This window comes from Eubalaena glacialis, chromosome 15 (genome assembly GCF_028564815.1).
Source record: "Eubalaena glacialis isolate mEubGla1 chromosome 15, mEubGla1.1.hap2.+ XY, whole genome shotgun sequence".
NCBI classification, from domain to species: Eukaryota; Metazoa; Chordata; class Mammalia; order Artiodactyla; family Balaenidae; genus Eubalaena; species Eubalaena glacialis.
In genome coordinates, this window is record NC_083730.1 from 3,376,215 (window position 1) to 3,399,075 (window position 22,861).

Consider the following 22,861-nt stretch of genomic DNA (forward strand, 5'->3'; position numbering starts at 1 on the left):
CTTGCTTTTGCCACGTACCAGAGGACAGGAATCTCTGTGGGGCACCATGGACCTGCTGACCCAGACTTGCTTTGCATACGCTCCCTCTGGAGTCTTGTCCTGACGACCTACCTTAGGTGTCTGGAAACTCTGCATCTTACAAACTTCTTTCAGGCTTTACAGCCTCCCAGGAACCTACCTGCAACTGTACTCTCATCTTTTCTTGTCCATCTTTCTTCTCTTTCCCTACAAGCTAGTAAAATTTTATCCAGTCTAAGGGTGTGCTGCAGTGGATGATTGGGGAGAGACGCCTACCTCCCACCTCTTTTCCAAATCTTCTGTGTGTCTTGGCTTGCTTATTTGTTCCTCTGAGGGACTACGTTTTCGGAGCAAGTGAGCCAGAAGACATTCACAGATTCTTTTCTTCTTCCTTTGTGGAATTCTTCCCCTGAGGCAATAAACACAGAACAGCATAGGTGCTTGAATAGGGTAAACACAAAGGAAAGCAATGAATTACCAGAAAAAATAAATAGCAAAATATTTCAAATAATAGTATCCTGCCATTGCAAAATATGAAATTTGGGCACACGATGTACGAGTGAGTGGAAGATGTATGAAGGTTTTTTGGCAACTTGAAAAGTCAAGATCTTTAAACTTTTGTCAGCAGGAAAGTGATGCATTTTGCTGGTTGGCTTGATCCTAAAAGAAATGGTTTTAGAAAGTGTACCAAATGCAAATTTGTTTTAACCTGGACCTGGAATATAGTCCCAAAGCAATACCAATAGGAAGGTCCAGATTTTACTTTATGTTTTTACTAAAATGTTTGGTTATCTGAAATCTTTAGGCTTAGTTGTGTATCTGTCTCACTCTGGGTCTGTACTAATTTGCAAATGTGCAAGGAGAGCTGAATGTTTGGTCAGGATTGTAAATAGGGTTAATTACATACATATATTTTTAAGGGACTTTGTCATTTTCACAGAGAGGAAACCAAACCCTAGGTTTGCATCACTGTAATAACTGATTCTTTAGGAACCACAGCTCTTTTTGAAAACCTTAGGTGTAAACCCATCAAAACCAAGCCAGATTTGGCAAAATCCTAAGGTGAGTTTGCGTTCCTTTTTGGATTCCCTTTCTGCCAACCTCCTGCAGCTTTCTATATCCACTCAGTCTTTTTTTTTTTTTTAATTTAATTTATTTTAAAATTAAAAAAAATTTTTGGCCGCGTTGGGTCTTCATTGCTACGCGCGGGCTTTCTCTAGTTGCGGCGAGTGGGGACTACTCTTCGTTGCGGTGTGCAGGCTTCTCATTGCGGTGGCTTCTCTTGTTGCGGAATTCGGGCTCTAGGCGTGAGGGTTTCAGTAGTTGTGGCATGTGGGCTCAGTAGTTGTGGCTCACAGGCTATAGAGTGCAGGCTCAGTAGTTGTGGCGCACAGGCTTAGTTGCTCTGAGGCATGTGGGATCTTCCCGGACCAGGGCTCGAACCCGCGTCCCCTGCATTGGCAGGCGGATTCTTAACCACTGCACCACCAGGGAAGTCCTATTCAGTGTCTTTTATGTTAAGTGTCTGCTTCGTAAATTAAGTGTAGAACTTTACAACTGGGAAAATATTTGTCTTTCTTGACAACTCTAATATCCTTAGAATATAGCAGGTTTCACTTTTTGCCTTGACTGCCAGGAAGCTCAGAGCCAAGTTCAGAACTCAGTTAGGGTAAATATCAAACCCCTGGCTGCTTGTATAATTATTTACTCACTTTACATTGTTTAAACTTAACTTTTACATTTTTACCTGACTTCCATCTTAAATACTTTTTTCAAAAATTTTCACGAGTATATATATATATATATATATTTCAGTTGTAAGCTCCCTGAAAATATTTTTGGAAGTAGGCAAACTATGCATAATAAGGACACATTAGCATTATTTCAGAATTATCCATGAAGATAAGCTTGTGTTCTTGTCACTTATCAAAACAAACGTGTGTACAGTTTGGGTGGGAAGCTTCGTTCAGAAGTTTAACAAGCTCCAGAAACTAGGGGTCACCAGATTGTAGGATGTGAGGCCGTCTTTGTTCAAGAAACAGATGCACTTCCTCATCAACCTTTTACCACCCTCTCCCCTGAGCGGGGCGCTGACACACGCCTGCTGATGCGGGTACCACACTCGGGCTGCCTGGCTGAGCCTAAGCTATACCAAGTATGCACTAACACTAAGTCTCCGTTTCCTCGTAGGCAAACCTTTTCCTTTAGTTGCAATTGTTCTATCTTGAAACATTTTGCCCTAGGAGTCTTTGACAGCCCCGTGGAGCTCCCTGGGACGCTGGGTGGTGGTGCAGGTATTTTGAGAGTGTTTGTGGCCCAGTCCCTGGGGCAAGGAAGGGGCTCAGCACGTATGCAAATCTTGCTGCAAGAGGTCTGATGACTTGCTCACTTCCTGCCCAGGTTGTAACATTGGCTTCCAATCAGGTTTATTGGTTATTATTTCCCAAACTTTTCTGGTGAATAGAATGGCCTGGGTGCCCGTGCCCACTGCAGAGCCCTGCGCCCCATCCCAGGGCAACAACAGAATCTCCAGGGCAGGCACCTGAGGGTCTGGGTGCTTACCAGAGGCCCTGGAATCCTTGTCACCAGGAAGTTTGAGAAACCCGAGGCAAGCTTCAGCTTCCAGGACCTGACCCGCGTCCCTGGATTCCCAGGCAGGGCGGGGAGAGCCCGGGCCCTTCTCTAACGGCCTCTGCCTTCGAAATTGCCAAGCCGGGGTTCAGATGTTCTGGCTGAGGGCCCAGAACTCATGGAGCTCCACTTAGGATGTGAGGATGTGGGTCCTCCAGACCTGGTACAGCCGCAGATGTCGGCTCAGCTTGATTGGCAGGAGAAGATGGGCGACTCTCTGTCTCAGAAGGCATTTTCTGAGTCACTCGGCCACGATCATAGGCTCAGAACAGGCGAGGGCTTCTTAAAGGGCAAATGGGGACCATGAGATTGGGCTGCTCTGCAACCATTGTTCAGCCCAGCAGTGTAGTAGAATTTTACCTGAAGACTAGGTAACATACTCCCAGGCTGGCTCTCATAGTGGTGACGTTGCTCTGGGCTGACGGGTGCTGGGTCTACACTGCAGAGACTTCGGACCACAGGCTGGATGTTCGGGAATCGCAAAAAGGCATAATGAACCCTTCTTTGGGCCATGCTGTCGTTTGCCTGCGGTCTGGCAGGTCTTCCTGCTCATTCTATGTTTGTCCATTTGTAAAGCGCCCACCTGCCTCCCAGGGTAATGGAGAGGAGTCATTCACAGAATGATTTTAAAGCACTTTTCAAGGAGAGCCTGCTGTAGAATTGCTTCATAATAGTGAAGTTTTCACTTGAGTGGGTATTGAAAACAAAGGATTGACCTTCCTGGAAAGGAAAACACTCCTAATTTACCACAAATAGAAACAAATACATTGTTCGTTTGTAGCTGTCAGGTCACTTGCTTGCAGGGGGTCAAGCCCGGGGCCATGAAACAGACACTGATTCACCTCCCCCACTGTTCAAATTTGAACACATTTGGAGAAATCCCTTCCAGGTCTCCTGAGGCAGGGGCTCTCTACTCCGAACTGCGGACTTGGCTTAAAAAGGACACAGTTACGAGGACCCCGTAGTTAGCCCTGGGATCACAAGCTCTTCAGTTAGTTGCTGTATTTCCATCCTAGAACCCGCATCCACAGGGTGATTATGGGATTTTTTCCACACATCGGATAGATGTACTTAAATGCCACAGGAAAGCCAATATTTTCTGTGTTGGAATGAATCTCTAAGCTCTTCTTTGGAGAGAGAGGAGGCCCAGTCATTCCTTACCTTTAAGTATCATTGCCTAGTCAGGGCCTCTTAATAACTCTATAAACTGTGCAGGTATTATCACTCCCATTTTATGGATGATAAAACTGAGGCCGGAACGTCAAATAACTAGATAGATGACCTAGAATTATAGACATGGGAGCATAATGTAAGCCTGATCTGAGCCCAAGTGCTGTTTCCCTGCAAATTATGCTGCCTTAAGAAACTGATTTCTTTAGGTATTTGGCCAAGTGTTTTTCTAGTCAACAAATTAAATTTAGTCCCCAAGAGTGGGACTATGGGGAGGAACAAGTGGTCTTGCTGGGCGTTTTGGGTTTAAATCTTACATTGGAAAGAATATGCTTTCTTATTTGTCAGTGTCAACATGATAAATAAAAGCACCCTATCGGCAACGAACATCAGTAAGTAACTGGCATTGACATTTTATAATTATGAAAATTTAAAAATGTTCATGTGGTAATAGTGGCACTGATAATATTGATGTGTCATGGTCTGAAAGCACTCACTTTAATGTTTATGTGTCCCCAGTACATAATAATAAATTAAGTAGGCAAGCATTGAGTCCCCGGCATTTTTCTCATTTATATGATTAGTAAACCAGTACTCCATTACATGGATAAAGTACTAGTTCAGAATTACCATATTGCAGAGTTTTCTCTGTAACCGCTTGCAAAGACCTCTTGAGTAAATTTTTAGTCTTTATTTCTGGATGACTTTCTTTTTTCATAAAATGGCAACATACCTCTTGTATACTGCACCCAAAAAAGTCTACTTAACCCTTAGATTTTTTAGAAGAAGATTTGCAAATAGATTGCTCATCTGCTACAATTAATGATGTTAATCCTCAGCCCCTATTACATTTGTCCTGGATGGTTGAGGAAAGTATCAACTTAACCAACACATCTTCACCAGGAACCTTTCTGTCTCTGCCGGAATCAAGAATGTATTTCTTAGTCCACACATGGTGTCCCCGGACTGTTAAGACAGGGTTGCTGAAGAGGGATTCCATGGAGTGTCATCTTGCATTTTTTTAGTGATTATTTTTTTCAGAATACAGACTGCAATACTGCTTCTCCTTTTGGGGGTGGCAGGCATCCCAGCTCTTGGGGTGCCCATAGTGAAGCAGGTTTCTGAATGGGGTCGATGAGTTTCATCTGTGGCCAGAGTTAAATTAGACACAGGCTCTCCCCACTAAACAGAGCCTGGGCCATATACAAGTCAAATCTGCTATTTTTCCTTGGGCAATGATTTATTTCCCTCTTAAATTGGCTGGACCAGTTAGTTTTTTATTTTTATTAAGTCACACTATTCTTAAATGAAACTATTGATTTAAAGTCAGCTTAGTGAGGATTTAATTTGTTTTCAGGGGATTAGAGCAGGTAGAATGGGATAATTTTACAATAAAGTGGAACAGAAGCGTTCCTTCACAGTAGCCGCCCCTTTCTTTCCTTGCCAGGCTGCACAGACGTTACAAATTTTCAAGTAAATTGTGGAAATACATTCATAAATCAGTCCTAATTCCTTGGCCTGCTTAAGAGTGATTCAAAGGAGCGTTTTCCCATGACCTTGTCCCATTGTCCTTCTAGCAATCGTCCAAACGTTGGTGCTAAAACACAGGTGTGTGTGCGCACACACACACACACACTTCTCCTTAGGGTCAATATATCATTTTATTTCACCATCCTTCCTTGCTTTGTGTTGCATCGCCCTTTTTCACGCAATGTTTTCTTTCTGTTGCACGTGGAGGGTGTGGAGGGAGACTGGCATGGGGGACACCTGTCTGGTCCTGTTGTGTTGATCCCCCCATCTTCCTGCCCTCCAGGCCCCACGCCCCTCTGCCCTGTTGCATCAGCCTGGCCTCGCTTCCCCAGGAGGGTGAGTTCAGAGGGCAGGGGAGCCACTGGGGAGGGGCACACGAGCCCCTCTCATGATGGCCTGAAAAACCAACTGAGCGACGCTCTCCAAACCAGCTAGGAAAGGTTTTCTGCTGTTTGTTTTCAGAAGTACAGCCTTGTCATTGCCAGTCTGTTATCTCTGAACTTGGCTGTCGCTGTCTATTTCGAGAGGAGTCTTTTCTTTCTATTGAAATCAGATAGACTCAGAACTGTTTTCAGATTAATGGCCCTTGGTCTAGAAATTGCGAAACCATTTTGGTCAGTCATTCTGAACATTTCCAGTTCTCCCCGATCCCCTTCCACTAGAGGAGCTGGGGCTGAGTCTTGCTGAGCATGAGATGACCGAGCCCATCTGGTGAATCCTCCGCAGCCACACAGGCTGGTCCAGCCTGGCCGTGCACGTGAGCCCACCTGGCCTCGCGGCAGCCTCCATCCCCTTTCCTGTACCAGAGCCTTGAATCCTGAGGAGCTGGTTTCATGCCACTCACAGTGGATCAGGGAGTCTGGCGGGCTTTTCTCTGGAACCACAGGTGTCCACTGAGAAGCGCACATCTGTCCGAGGAATGGGGTCAGGGGTCCCCCACTGAACAGCCTTCAGTGTTGGGATGAAAGGACAATAGGGGTTTAGATCGTAGGCCAGAGACATCAGGGGCTTCTTGGGTTTGCCCTCTGTGGCATCTGCTGGAGATGCAGAGAGCAGATGAGTTCCTGAGTCACGAGGCAGAGGAGAGGCCAGAGACGTGGTTATGCCCAGGCCTGGAGAACACACAGCAGATACACGTTGCCCAGTCCTTGGTGAGAAGGCTGGCTGGGAGAAACTGGAGAAAATACCAGAGGCCCGGAGCCCAGTGGGCGCTGTGGCTTGAGAAACCGGAGCTGAGCTAGGATTTGTGTGGGTGCTGAAAAGGCAGAATCGCTAATGGATTCAAAGAAAAACTCCATTTATTTTCTGAGTGGTCAGAGGAAAGTGTCTACTTACAGGTGTCATGAAAAGCATAAAGATATGGAAGGGAAATGCTGCAAGCAACAGCATGGGAACAATGGCAGGAATGGAAACAGAGATCTGACGCCAAAAGGCCAAGAACTTTCAAACCAACACAGTTCTAGAAAATTCCAGCAATACAGGTGGTGATCAAGCCATTGAGGGCAGGGGAAGTCCAAGAAATAGAAGATGCCAAAGACAACATCTCACACGGAGACAGGGATCTGCCCGTCTGTGTTTCAAAGATGATTCCGACATGTTAATTAAGAAGAATCTTACAACCTGCCCCCTCCAAAGTGAAAAAAAAAAGAGCAGTTAAACAAATAAAAAGAGATACTTGTTCTATACATTAAGGAGTCGTATATGCACATAACCTAATTGTTCATTAAATATGTCTATTAGTCATTCACAGAGTTTAAAAAAATTCTTTATAATCGATTTCTTTTTTTTCAGAGTCCATTAAGGCAGGGGTCCCCAACCCCTGGGCCACAGACCGATAGCGGTCCGTGGCCTGTTCGGAACCGGGCCGCACAGCAGGAGGTGAGTGGTGGACAAACCAGTGAAGCTTCAGCTGTATTTACAGCCACTCCCCATCGCTCGCATTACCACCTGAGCTCCACTTCCTGTCAGCATTATGGTGAGTTGTATAATTATTTCATTATATATTACAATGTAATAATAATAGAAATAAAGTACACAATAAATGTAATGAGCTTGAATCGTCCCGAAACCACACAGCTCCCCGACCCCGGGTCCGTGGAGAAATTGTCTTCCATGAAACCTGTCCCTGGTGCCAAAAATGTTGGGGACCGATGCATTAAGGAACCTTCGGAACTGAGAAAGCAGAAAAACCAAGTTGCCTACAGTCGTTTTACTGTTAAATTCACCAAATTCCAAACACTTAATAATTAGGTAAGGATTAGCCTCATCAGCCTATGAATCTTAGGCCCTAAACCACCAGTTACCCTACTGGAGCCCAATCAGGCCACATTCCTCATGTGGGTCTTTGAATTTCACAAGTTCATTAAAAAGAATGGAAGATGTTGTATTGAGGTGTTCTCGTGATCAATTTTGTTTGTTTGTTTGTTTGAGGAGGATCCCCTAATTGGTGAATGAGTCTTTCTAAGTCATTTGCATCCTAAAAATCTCTCAACAAGAATGAGTCATAACATACAAATTGATAAACTGGACTCTATCAAAGTTAAAAACATCTTCAGAAGACACTGTTAGAAAAAAGAAGACAAGGCACACACTAGAAGAGAATATCCTTAACACACGTATCTGATAAAGTGTTGGGATCTAGACTAGATAAAAGCTTCTCAAGGCTCAATAATATGAGAAACATCTCAATAAAAAACATGGGCAGGAGATTTGAAAAAGCCTTCATCGCATAAGCTATACAGATGGCAAATTAGCACATGAAAAGATGTTCAACATCATCGGTCACTAGAGAAATACAAATCAAAACCATGATGAGATACTAGTACACACCCACTACGATGGCTACAAAAGCACATCAGGTGCTGTCAAGGATGCAGAGCAACTCCCCGAGTCTCATACATTGCTGGGGGGGATGCAAAGCGGTACAGCTACTTTGGAAAACAATTTAACAGATTCTTCCGAAAGGAGATATCCACTATATATTACCCACCATCTGACTCCCAGGTTTTTATCTAGGAGAAATGAAAATATACATTCATAGAAAAGCCTGCCTGTGTTGAGTATGAGGGGACAAAATACTCTGGAGCTGCAGATGTGTAGGGCTAAGACGAAGGTGTGCTGCTTTATTCATAATTGACAAAATCTAGAAACAATCCAAACATCCATCAACTGGTAAATAAACAGACCGTGGGATACCTGAGCGATACTACTAACAGGTAAAAAAAATTGAGCTACTGATTCACATGACACATGGAAGGCTCCCCAGTGGATCATTCGGAGTGAAAGAGGCCAGACTCAAAGTGTACATACTCTGATTCCGTTTATATGAAACTTTGGAAAAGGCAGGACCATGGAGATGTGAAATGAGGCAGTGGTTGCTAGGGACTGGGGTGGTGGTGGTCGAAGTCATCAGGGTGGGGGAAGACTGGCTACAGAGGGGATTAAGGGTGATGGACATGCTTTATACTTTGACTCTGGTGGGAGGTCCATGACTGCATGTGTGTATCACACTTGATAATGGTGAAATGATACCTCAATAAATCTGACTTGAAACCAGACACACAAGGAAATAATGGGACCTTTTAATTGACCTTAGGAATTTTATTAGCTCCACTATTTTTGTGTGTTTAAGAAATGGGCTCATTTTCCAGACAAAACTCTAATTCAAAAAGATACATGCACCCTTATGTTCATAGCAGCACTAGTCACAACAGCCAAGACATAGAAACAACCTAAATGTCCATCGGCAGATGAATGGATAAAGAAGATGTGTTATATAAATGCAATGGAAGACTATTCAGCCATAAAAAAGAATGAAATAATGCCATTTGTAGCAACATGGATGGACTTAGAGATTATCGTACTAAAGTGAAGGAAGTCAGACACAGAGAGACAAATACCATATGATATCACTTACATGTGGAATCTAACATATGACACCAATGAACTTACCTACGAAACAGAAACAGACTCATAGACATAGAGAACAGACTTGTGGTTGCCAAGGGGGAGGAGGGTGGAGGGAGGGAGTGGGAATTTGGGGTCAGCAGATGCAAACTAGTGTATACAGAATGGATAAACAACAAGGTCCTAATGTATAGCACACGGAATTATATTCAATATCCTGTGATAAACCATAATGGAAAAGAATATAAAAAGGAGTGTATGTACCTGTATAACTGAATCACTTTGCTGTACAGCAGCCATTAATGCAACATTGTAAATCTACCGTATTTCAATTAAAAAAAAAGAAATGGGCTGATTTTATAAGTTTATGCAATTTCTCCCCAAATACATCTCTGTCAGGAGTATGTTTCCTGTTACCAACAAAACAATAGTCAACTCACCACGTGACTTCCATTATCCAGTTCTCACTGCTGTAAATCTCAAGGGATATTTTCACCATTCCTTTGCAAATTGAAAGAATGACGTAAATGAAATGGCTTTGACAAGACAGAAGGCTTAAATAACTGGGGATTTTATAAAACTTAGATTCTGTAAGGCCAGAAGCATTACAATTTTAAGGTTTATTGGCTTTTTTCCCCTTCTCACTAAGTTTTTGAGATTTAACACAACTTTATTCTGTTATTATTTCTGGAATTTGCTTTCATCTAGATAAACTACTTAAAATTTTTTTAAAAGAGAGAACCTGTGTATAGCATTCTGCAGTTCACAGAGTGTTTTATATACATTGTCTATTGGATTTTCTCCAGCCCCTCCTATGGTAGGCCCAGCATCTTCCTATTCTAATTTTAAAGCAGAGGAAACAGGAGTTAAGACTTCTCCCAGTTAACAAGAGGCTGGGCAGACGCTCGAACCCGGGTCCTTTCATACCAAACCCCACATGCTTGCCCCTTATTCTCTCTTGTCAAAGTTTGCATTGTATTATTGCACAAGCTCTCAGGGGAATAAAGAATGATCCTTACGACTTTGTGCAGAAATTACAGACGACTTTGTGCAGAAATTACAATTCAGAGGAGTCTTCCTCTGATGTAGGCAAATTGAAGATCTGTCCCATTTGAACGTACAGGTTAACTGAAGTTTCTATGTCTGAGTGCAGGTATAATGAAGGGTTGGTAATTAAATGAGTGAACAAAAGTAAAACCTCTGAGCGTCTGGTTCCTGGGGAGGTCATCACACCACGAAGTGTTCATTGTTGTCATCGCGTAGAGTGCCAAACGCTGTGACCGTCATCAGGAGAGGAAGAAAGAAATCAAATCACCCAAGGCACTTTGTCCAGCTCTCTCAACAGAAGAGCTTTATAATACAGAGTGGCTATTATACCCCTTTCAGTTTCACTGCATTGCTTTTATAAATAGGATGTGCTTCTCTATAAATAGCATAAAGGCAATATACTGTATAGGCCTTTGTGAAGTCGGGCTTAGAGAGAGCGGCAGGGAGCAGGACAGCATCCCTCCCGCTGTCTGGGCGTCATCCTAGCTGCAGGCACCTGTTCAGAGACACCTGGGCCAGCCACCGTGGCTGTCCCCAGGCCAGGAAATAAATGGAAACTCGAAAAACCCAATGCAGATGAGTGATCAGAACGATTGTCTAGCCCATATTTGGGTCACTAGATTTCCTATGTCTTCCAGGCTCACTTTTTAGCTGGTCTACGGCCTCTCCCTCTCTCTCTCTACCCTCCACCCCCTACCTTCTCTCCCTCTCTCTCTCTCCCCTCCACCCCCTACCTTCTCTGTCTGAAGATTAAGCAACAAAAGATGTTTTCTGTAAACCAAAGTAGGAAGTACAGTTGGCCTGCTCCCTGGCTGATGTACGCATGTGTAACTGTAGGATTTAATTTTGCTCTGCATTACTCAAACAACAATAAAAGCCATAAAAACCACACTAAGAAGCATTTTAACTTAAGACCCCATGCTAAACACCCGGGGACTCAGCTCACTGTCTTCTCTGATGCCCCTGGAACAGGAATTAGATAGCAGGAGAAAGAAAGAAAAATCGAGTCGCTTTTTTCTTTGCATAGAAAGGGAGAAAACATATCATAAATTAAGGGTAGTGGGAGTGAAATCAAGGCCAGAGGTAAACGTCGTGTAATTGTGTGAGCAGCTCTCCTTCTGGGCCCTGCCAGCTGCCGCTGCCGCTGCTTCTTCCTGTGTTCAGATGAAAGCCATGATGGTAGACACGTGCAGACACACAAAAGGACCTATTTGGACTGGCGTGTCAGCTCATCTTTATCAAATGTTGCACAGGTATATTTTGTTGCCATGCTTCATTACCCCAGAATGGCATGCCTGAAATGTTTGTCTCTCCTATAAACCCAATCGCTATCCCAGGCAGGCACATTTGACAGGGCAATAGACGGGTGTTTCTTTCACAGGCATGGGTTTGTAAAGGCTGGACAATTAGGGAGGGTGGGGGAGAAAGAGAGAAAAGGGGGCAGACGAAGAGAGAGAGGGAGAGATGGAGGAAGGCAGAGAGAGGGAGAGAGAGGAAGAGATTTGTTAAAAAAATTAAGGTGTGTTGTCGTGTGTGCATTTTCAAAGTCTTTAATAAATAAAGGAAACCTAAAGAGCTGCATAGGAACCTGGATTGTATTTTTGAAAAGATCATTGCCCTGTGATCGGGAAACATCTTACTCAACCAGCCAGGTGATAGATGGAAAAATATCAAGCCTTAAAAATAATTTCTGTGAAACAAAAGGAGATAGGGCAAGTGTCAGGGAAGAGTACGGTCATGGTAAATAAGACGGTCATCACGAGGAGTGAAATTTGGTTCCTGTTACACGTAAGACGCTTGCATCAAAATCCACCTCTTATCTTCCGGTGGCCTCCTGGAAAATCAATATTTTAATCCTGTGTGATATAGATTAAGTTCTTGGGAATTAGAATCGGGTAGGCCTATATTTTATTTTCCTCCCTTAGCGCAACTATGATAATGACTTTTGCAAATCAGAGAAGGAAGCATGAAGATTTGGGGACTCGGAGGTCCACCCGATTTCTGGCCTTTTCTCTGGGGGTGCTGTCCCCATCGTGTCCTGCAAGCTGACCCGTAGCTTCCAGGGAAGTAAGTCACCCGTGGCTGCGCTGCGAGGAGCTACGTCCTGGGCACAGGGAGCTGTTTTCCATCTGAGTTGATATTAACACAGCATTCTTGGCAGAACTATTATTAACCATGACCTTCACTTGTTACCTAGAAAAGAAGGGAAAACAATAATCGATGGGCAATTTCAACATGGGGGTTCCCAGAAACAACAAAATGAACTATGTATTTTTTTTTGGTGGTGGTTTTGTCAACCTCAGGGATGTCAGCTGATGCCTAGATGGAAATTTGCCGAACGCTTCTCGTATCTGAGGCGGAGAGGAGAGTAAATTCCAGAACACCTGATCTCATCACCGAGCCGGATGAGTTTGGAATTCAGGATCCTAAGGCTGCAGAGGGCGGAACGGTGCACGGCGTGTACGAAAGAGCACCCGGGAGGAGTTGGAGGTGGCTCCACAATCAGACACACGGATCTAGATGCCGCCGAACGAGGTGTGTTCGCTCTCCGTGGTTTAAACAGAAACTGTAAAGAGTCTCACGTCAGTTAAGCTTAGATCAGATTTTGTCGTGAAAGGAGCTTCGAAAATATTTTCGGTTTTCCAGTCTTTTGGGATTTTGTAATTGCAGATCAGGGACCGCACATCTGCCCTCTTTTTAATACGAAAGCCCACTCTGCTGTCACTAAGGAGATGTGGCCTCACACGGAAGTGCTGCACCCGGCCAGGCCCTTCTGAGGCCGGCAGGTGGCGTTGTCCCCGCAGCACCTGCGCAATCACGTGACCTCCATCAGCGGCTAGGACGCTAGAAGAAGGTGGAGCTTGGCTGCCAGCTGGGGACACCCCGAAGGACGGTGCTCCGTGGTCCCTGCATCCACTGGCCGTCAGCTGCTTCTCTCGCTACTTTAAAGTTAAAGGCCTCCAGCTGCCCCGGGCGTGGGGGGGGAACCTGCCTTTGGCCGGCCCTGGCATTGGGTGCTTCAGTGCCAGCTTCTCTCTCTTCCTGGTCCCCAAGGCCCGTCCGCCTCTTGCGTGCAAGTGACCACCACCCCGAGGTCCCTTAGACACCCAGGGTGCGTGTCACGTTGGCCGTCGACTGTTACGACTCCTGCCCCTACAATGAGGTTTCCACGTGGACCTCCATTTCCTCTATGAGCCCGGCAGCCCCTCGAGCACTGGCTGTGTTGCCTCTCGTTTGCACGGCCTCAGAAAGGTCACTCCATCACTCCTGGCCTCGGTCTTATCGTCCATAAGCTCCCTTTGAGCTTCAGTGGCCTTTGGTTACTTTTCCAACCTGGAAAAAAATGGTACGTTATTATTTTCTTTTTTCAAGAATTGAGAAAGGCCAAATCTGTGTGTGTGTGTGTGTGTGTGTGTAACTCCCCTACAGTGGGAGAGTAACACATTTTTGTAACTTATGAGCCGATCTGGATGGTAGCCCAAGTTTAAACTGGGCTTCCCATTAAAACTTTGTAACAGAGTCTATTTATGGCCCATCAAAGAAACACACACACCACCCAGAACCTGGGATTGTACAGGCCATGAAGGCTGCATCACAGCGAATGTGTGACAGCCTCCTTTGGGGAACATAATTAAATATAGTTTCACAACAAAATCTTCTCTAGAAGAATTCTCTTTGTGGGCAGCGTTTCAAGGTTTCCTTAGGCTAAATTAATTAAATGTTGTACGCTAGAGGCTGACACAGAAAGAAAAAGTGCAGGTATTTAGTAGAGATTTGTGGTGGTAGATTCTGACTCTCAGAAAACAAAAGTTTTGTGGTTATTTGCAAGTTATCTGTATTTACAAGAAACAAAGTGAAGAACGAATTTGAGGTCTTGGAATATTTCTGTCCAGGAGACACCTTCACTGAGGGCAGCGGTGCGGGGGATGCCTGGGAATCTTGATCCGACTCTTGCAGCCCTGGCTGGTGTGTGGGTAGCTCACCTCTCAGTGGCCCCATCCACTGACCTCTCCCGGTCAGTGAAGCGAGATGCCTTCTTTTGGCTTCTGACGGCACCCTTCCCCTCCCAGGGCTGTTTGGTCCTGCCCTGACCCCAACTCACCACTTCTTCCTTCCCTCCCCAGTGACTTGGCCCTGTGAACTCGGAGGGGAAACAAGGGAGGAAATAGAGGGCCTGTTATTTCATCAAAGCAGAAAAAAGCAACACTTTGGAGGTGAGTGATGGATATTGTTATGAGTGAGGTGTAGCTCCCGGCAGGTGAGCCCTGTGTTAATGAGGCGCCACCTCCCGCTTCCTGACAGATGACTGTCATTGTTCAAACAGTGCGTCAGCGTGATTGATGGCTGGGTCACCCTGCCCCGCAGTCGCAGTCGGAAGCGCTGTCTTCCTTCTTCTGCTGATGTCTCTGATCTGCTGACCCCAGGATGACCCAGCAGAGGTGGAGCTGAAATTAACATGTCATTTTCTCTAGTTAGATTAAAAAAAGGGGAAGTGGGGGCAGAAAGGAGGGAGAGAAACTTCAAAACAGAGCAAGTATGTAGCTCAACACAGAAATGTCGGTCCTGCAGAAAGTCCCAGCGGCGTTTGAGGCTAATAACGTTGCTAATAAAGATTGAAAACATATGTTAATGCTCACGTATGTCGTGTCAGTTTAGCCCGGATAAAAAAGATACGCCGCGTCTTCTCTGAGTGCGGAAAAGAAGATGCTACAGCAGCTCTTGAGCAGCTGTGTGCCCTCATCAGTGGGGTCCCCACTGGAGCGACCCTCGACCTTCCTCCGATGTTATCAAGAGCCTATCTTGCCATTGTTCTGCCGTTACCAAAATCTGTTTTAAAAAGTGTTTTCAGATCGCTGCTCTGTGGTGAGGACGGTTTTCTTTGCAGCTCAGGAGCGGATGTTGTGTGTTTTCACTTCGTGCGCCAGGAGGCTCAGAGATTTGGAAAGAGAAAAAAAAAAAGTGTTTTCACGTTCACATTACATTCAAAACGTAGCCAATCAGAGACTATTGGAGCTGGGAAGTTCAAATAATGTCATTTTGCTTTTGGGATTATCATCCTACTTCATGAGAAACCGTGTGAGGTTGTCTGACTTAACGCAGCTAGTTCATAACAAGTTAGTAGCAAAGCTGGATGAAACCAAATTCTTCTAACGCTTCCTCCTTGATTTTCTTTTGGAAAATAGACTCGAAATGGTCTTTCCCCCTCTTCCCAATTAGTCATTTTTTTTTCTCAAACTGTCACACAATGATAACTGTTTTTAAAAAAATTTTGATATATACCCTTACTGGGCAGCTAGTTTGATATAGTAATAAGTGGCTGATTTGCGTACTTCGAAAGTAAGGAGAATGCTGTGATTTCATTATGTCTTTAGACATTTTGAACATTTTTATATGACCTTTGTAAGGTCTTGACTTGGGAATCTATCTAAAATTGTTAAGGGTTATCTGACCATTATCTGTTTCATCTGAGTATTAGTAGCTGAACATGACACTTGATTTTAGTAGGTAAGAAGGGGGCAGACACATCCATCAGAAAAACCTCCCTGTCTTTGTACAGCCAGGCAGATGGCAAGATAAACACTCAAAAATGGATCCATAGACTACAAACTATTAAGAAGAAGAGATGAAACAATGTTACTATGTTGTGAATAAACTTATTTCCCCCACGTGTAAGAAAGATGATGGCAGATTTTAGTAGGCTTATCATCGTAATGTTACATCACCGATCTCTCTCTCTAAAGTGGTTCATTCATGGGGAGTTACATAATTTTGGGGACTGAGCAATTTGTCAGATCATGTCCCTTTGCAGGTGAGAACTTCTCAAAATGAGCATCACAGCGTTCAAGTTGTTTAGCTCTGATTTGCGATGGGACCCTTAGATCTTGCCTTACAGTTATTTTGGATTTTCTGAGACAGTTCTGAATACAGGCAATTTAAAATTTATCCCCAAAAGCGATTCACTAACCGTATAATGAAATGATGAATATTTATATAAATTAGTTCATAACTCAGAAGAAGTCCATCGTTAGACTTAGTATTCCAAGATTTGGTTCAGAAGTGGTCACGATGATTCTATAATAATTTGACAAACTGTATCATCCTCAGCAGGGAATTTGTCAGGATTCCCCTTGTGTCCGAGAATCATTTATGGTTGGGACTTCAAGGAGATCAAGTGGGTTCTCATTTGCATTGATTTCAGGAAGCACTGAATAAATACATATTGAGAATCTACTGTGTCCTGGGCACATTCCAGCCACATCTAGGTTTAGGTAGGCAGAAAATCTCCCTGATGTAAACAAAGATGGGCATATGCCAGTTAAATCCGGTTGCCTGCATTTCTGTGTGTTACAGCTGATGGGTGGCAGGATGTGGTCAAAACTGCCCGGGTCTGGAAAAGCTACCCGTGGGGCCTTCCTTTCCTGGTCTGTAGGCAGCCCATCTACAATATCAGGGAGTGGGATTGATAATCCTCAGAGTCTCGGACCACAGTTTATAATTCTGTTCTGTCCAACACGCATCATTCTGCCCTACATTCAAAGACTACAAGGAGAAATCTGTAATTAATGAGCCACTGAAGGATTTTTTTCTTTCCTTTTTGGATTAGAAATACAATCAAAGGTCTGAACACTCAAATTAGTAGCGGATGTTGGGAGTGGTAACGGTACTCATGAGTGCGTAATCGATTTGCGTTTGGGCTGGAAGCTGACTTCTTTTTCATTTCTGGGACAAGCCAGTTAATCACATTTGGGTTAAAAAGCAGCGACCAGTGAGGAGAGGATGGGGACTGGGTGACAATGGGAATCAGGCTATCGTCCTGACGGCCCAGCCTTGCTGGTTCAGGCTAATTCTCGACGTACAGGCTCAGAGGAGGAACCTCCAGATAGGAGAGAATGAATCTGTCAGATCCATTTTTCTTCTTTTTCTTGAGAGTGAATTTATTTTTCATGTTTTGAAAGGAGTTTGTGACCATGTTGCCACAAAGTCCTTTTTCTCCTGGAATCACATTTCCATTTTCGTTTCTAACGAAGCACATATTTGGGTCTCAATATCTCATTGGTTCATCTCTCTCTGTCCTAACAATCCTTTGCATTTCACACTTTATGCCAAAGAAAGAAATGTTGTGAATGCAGCTCATAATGATGATGGATTACAATGTGAGGCATCGTGGCCGGCGAGTTGGCCAAATTACCCGAGCCTGCCATCCTGCTGACTTGGGTCTGAATTATGGAGAAGATGAATTTTGGAATCTTTTCTGCTGCTAGGACAATGAATAAGCTTTGTTGGTAGACGGTAGAAACGTTGGGGGACACAGGGATTGTGTAGCCTCAGAAATACAGCAAAATGGGGTCTGGCTAGACTTTGACCGACATCCAAGAGCCCAGAAGTACAAAACACAGAAGGGAAGATGAAGGAGGTCCTGGGATCTGTCCTGCAGACTCTGAAGCCCCCTCCTATCTTCTCCTTCCCTGTCTGGACCACTGACCTCTGACCGAGGGAAGGTCAAGGTCTGGCTGGGAAGTACACATGGTCACTTCAGGTCAACCTCCAGTGACTCCTGGCAACTTTTTTTCCTCCCCAGTTACTTTACTCACTTTGTAACTTTAAAACCTTGTCAATCCATTAAGGATCACCTTCCCTGGACCAGCTCTTTCAGCACATAACTGATTAGAGAGAATAGTTTGACGCCCTGACGTGTGCACCCCAGTCTGCTCACCTCGGAGCATCTGAGGTCCCCTGACCTCTCACGGTGACCTCCCTTCCCTCTGGTCTGTGCTCCGGTCTTCCCCCCATCCCCTGGGGGCTCCTGCTCCAGCAGTAATGTCTCCTACTCTTCTTTCTGTGGTTTTCGATTTCTCATCCTCCATCGGCTCTGTCCTCTCAGCATTTACGTTCCTCAGATTATTCTCCTCCTGTCAAACCCTCCCTTAGCGCCTTGTCTCTGCCCCATTTCTCTGGTCTTTACAGCCACCGAGACCCCCAACTCACTGCCTATCCGTCCCCAGCCCCCCACCCCACAAGGCAGGGATGGTGATTTTGTCCTGACCAGCCCCTGTATTCTTTACCCACTAGACCTCTGCAGGCTTGCTGCGCTTGACCAGCTTGGCTTCCTTGTGAGCCTTATCCTGGATTTTTCCTACTCCCTGTCTATTTCTTCTCACTTATTAGACCTTTTCCCCCATCTCTGTTTTTCATATATTGCTGTTCTACATGGCTTTACCTTTTCCTCCCTCCCTTCCCCTCCCCCCTCCCTCCCTCAGACCTCTCTTTCCACCCCCTCTTTCTTTCTCTATTCCCCAGAAGTTTCTTTGCAGTCAGCCTTATTAAGGCTGAAGCCTCCTAAATCTGAACCTCTAACCCTGAATGCTCATCTGAAACCCAGAACTACATCCCCTAGTTGCCTGTAGGACGTTCGCTTCTGGACCAACTTACTCCTTCTTTGCTTGACTCATTGGTCTAAGCAGTGTTTACTGAAGGTCTCTGTGCCAGGTGCTGGACCAGGCCCCGGAAAAACAAGAGAAAAATTCAGTCTCTGCCTGCAGGCAGTGTGTTGTTTAGCGGCTGGATTCCGACAAGAAAGCAAGAATTTCTAATATATTCTCACGTGGCTGTGATGGTGGTGATGACCGTATGTCATGGCAACAGTTTACGATGTGGAGGGAGAGCTGTGCTGAGTCTTCTAACACATGAGAGTCCGTTTGCTTAGGTCTTCTATGACTTTCATCTGTGTTTTAAAATTTTCAATATACGGATCCTGAATATGTTTTGTTAAGTATATAAGTAAGAATTTCATTTTCTTTGGAGTGATTGCAAATAATACTATTTTAAATTTTGATTTGCTTAGTTTATGGTTAATATATCCAAATGGAATTGACTTTTGTGTGTTAATCTTGTTTCTGCAAACTTGCTGAACTCACCTTCTAGTTCTGAGAGTTTTCTTGCAGATTCTTTGGGATTTTATCTGCAAATAAGGATAGTTTGATTTCCTCCTTTCCAATCTATTTTATTTTTATTTATTGTTTTCTTGCCTTATTGCAGTTCCTGGAACTTCCAGGAAGATGTTGAATAAGAGAGAATGGATATTCTTGCCTTGTTCCTGATCTTAGGAGAATAACACTGAGTCTTTCATCATTAAGTATAATGTTAGATGTAGGTTTTTTGGAGAAGTTCTTTATTAAGTTGAGGAAGTATCCTTGTATTCCTAGTTTTCTGACAGTTTTTTTAAAAATTATGAATGGATTCCATACAGACAGAGAATATACTCTGCATTATTTCAATTTTTAAAGGTTTGTTTTATGGTCCAGAATATCAACATATGGTCTTTTTTTCTTGGTAACTGTTCCATGGGCGCTTAGCAACTGTCCCCTGCCCCCCCAAATAAATATTCTACTGCTGTTGGGTAGAGTGTCCTCTATACGTTCTATTGGTTGATTGTGTTGTTCAGATGTACACCTGGGCTGCTTTTCTGTCTAGTAGTTCTATTGTTCACATAGAATGTGGTGTTGAAGCCCTCAAGGCTTTGCTTCATATATTTGGAGGTTCTGTTGTTTGGTCCCTACACATGTAGGATTGTGTACTTTCCTGGTGGATGGATCATTTTAACATTATATAATGTCCCTTTTTTGTCTCTAGTAATTTTCTTTGCTCTGAAGCCTACTTTATCTGATATTGATATTGCTACTCCAGCTTTTTGTGAATAAACGTTTGCATGATATATCATTTTCCAACCTTTTACTTTCAATCTATGTGTTTGAATTTGAAATGAATTTCTTTTAAGCAGCATATAGTGGGTTCTGTTCTTTTCATGTATTGCATCAGTCTCTGCTTTTTACTCTGTGTATTTACACCATGTACACCTAAAGTGGTTATTGATATGATGAGACTTAGGTCTGCCGTTTTATTGTTTGTTTTCTGTATGTTTCCTTTGCTTTTTGTTTCTCTACTCCTATTTTCTTACCTTCCTGTGGGTTACTTGAACATGTTTTAGGATTCCACCTTGATTTGTTTATTGTATTTTTGAGTGTATCTCTTTGTGTAGTTTTCTTGGTGTTTGCTCTGGTGTTACAATTACACATGTGACTTATCATGGTCTACTGGTAGCAACATTTTACCACTTTGAGTGAAGTGTGTACACCTCGCTTCCACTTAGGTCCCTTTACCTGCTCTACACTTAAATATGACTTTATTGAGTGTGTTATCTCTTTCTTCAACCATCATATATTATTTAGAAAATTCACAAGGAAAAGGATACTTGATTATATACTCTCATACTTCTACTCTTTCCTTTGCTCTTTTTTCTTTTCTAATGCTACAAAATTTCTTCATTTTTTCATTTTCTTTACACTTGAAGGACTAACTTTAAGCATGCTTTAAGAGCTGGTCTGCTAGTCAGAAATTCTTTTCTTTTTTCCTTTCATCTAAGAGTGTTTTTATTTCTCCATCATCCCTGAAGGATAGCTTTACTGGTTGACAATTCTCCTCTTTTAGCACTTGAAAACTGTTGTGGCATTTCCTTCTGGCCTCTGTGATTTCTACTGAGGGATCTGTTGTCACTTGAATTCATGTTCCCCTAAAGGTAATGTACCATTTTTCTCTAAATGCCTTCAAGAGTTTTTCTGTCCTTAGTTTTCAGCAGTTTAATTATGATATGACTTACCATAAATTTCTTGGGGGTTATTGTATTTGAGTTTTATTCAATTTGCTGAATCTATAGGTTTAAGGTGTTCACCAAATTTGAGAAGTTTTCATCCATTATTCCCTCAGATACTCTTTAGCTCCACAGTTTTTCTCCTCACCTTCTGAGAGGATCTGATATGAATGTTTGGTCTTTTGTTATTGACCCCAGGTCTCTGAGCCTTGGTTCATTTTTTTGGTAGCTCTCTGTTGTTCAGTCTGGGTACGTTTTATTGATCTGTCCTTCTGTTCCTCGATTCCATCTTCTGTCTTCTCCATTACACTGTTGGACACTCTACTATTTAAAAAATTTCTAATATTGTATTTTTCAGTTCTATTATTTCCATTTGGTTCTTTTTTATGACCTCTATTTCTTTGCTGGTATTTCTCTGCTTTTTCATTTGTTTCAAGGTATAGCATAATTGTTTACTGAAGCATTTTTATAATGGATGCTTTAAAATTCTCATCAAATAATTCTAACATCTGATTCATCTTACTGTTAACATCAGTTGATGGACTTCTCTCGTTCAACTTGTGATTTTCTGAATCTTGGTATTATGGGAGATTTTAAAAATTGTATCCTGGACATTTTGAGTATTATGTTAGGAGTCTCTGGGACTTTTTAAGTATTTTATTTTAGAAGGCAGTCACTCTATTTAAGCTTTGCCTGTAGATCCTAGTCTAGCTTTATAGGCTGTGGTTCCAAAAACAATCAAAATTTTCAGACCCTTTGTGGTGCCAGTTTGGTCTGCTTGGCTTATCTTGTGCTGCTGGTGTTCAGATTGGTTCCTATTGGTGCTGCCTGGGAGGGTACCAGGAGATTCCCCAGGCTGGGCCACCTGGTGTATCTAGGTAGGGGAGGAGAGTCTCTGACCTGCAGGGATAAAGAGGTTTCCTGTACCTGGGTACTTTATGATGGAAGCCCCCTTACTCATGCTGCCCCGCGCCTCTTGGGGGAGAGGGGTTTGAGGTGAATGAGAGCACATGTCATAAAAAAATGAGATAAGGAAATGAACAAAGGCAACGTGGTCATGATGGAGAATGTGGATTGGAAGCCAGATGGATGAGCAAAAACCAAGAGACAAAGAAAGAGGAAGTTAGGTGAACTGCCAGGGTTCCATTAACTAGGATGGTCAGTGCTGATAATACATGGTTGGGAGTCAGATGTAAAATGGTCAGTCCAGCACTGGGCATATTAAATTTAAGGATCTTTAGAACATATTTTTGAATCTCTTGAAGTTAAGAACTCTAAGTAGCTACCTCAGGTTTGGGTGCACAAAGGCAGTGTTGGTGTAGACATAGCGTCAGGGGTAGAGAGGTTGAGGACTCAAGACTGTGAATTTGGAGCCATTCATGTTGTGGGTAAAACAAAGCAGAAGAGACACATGAACCGAACAACAGCATAGAATCATCAACAACACACACATTTGACTGTGGTTGACCTACTGAGTTAGGGGAGTGAATGTTATTGGAATACAGGAAAATTTAAAACATTCAGGTTTGTTCAAGATTACATGTAATTACGTACTTCATGTAAAATATTCAGATATGGTCAGGATTACATGTAATTTTTGTGTAAGTAAATATATGGTAGATTATTTTGAACAATGCCAGGGTTTTGTATTGTCTCTTGTACAAGCTTTATGACAACAAGCACACATTCTAACCATGAACGTGGAATACATGAGGCTGCACAGATCTCTTTTAGGTTTGACCTCCTTGCACTGAGCTTATAGCCAGTCCTTTCCAGAGCATAGTTCGTTTTCGTGAACCCTGTTCTGACATTGATACCCATCATAACATTGGTAATCATAACATTAATTCTCCTGGAAGTTCCTTTGAATTAAATTAAGTCACATACAATTTAAATATTGAAAAAGAATAATGA

The 22,861-nt window shown here is 43.3% G+C and overlaps 1 long non-coding RNA gene across 1 annotated transcript; it reads left to right on the forward strand.

Annotated features, from left to right (window-relative positions):
* Positions 1-7,155: 7,155 nt before the first annotated feature.
* LOC133075716 (uncharacterized) lies at positions 7,156-14,510 on the forward strand. Its single transcript, XR_009697394.1, has 3 exons — positions 7,156-7,324; positions 12,606-12,837; positions 14,427-14,510. It is a non-coding gene; the product is annotated as an uncharacterized LOC133075716 (long non-coding RNA).
* The last annotated feature ends 8,351 nt before the right edge of the window (positions 14,511-22,861 follow it).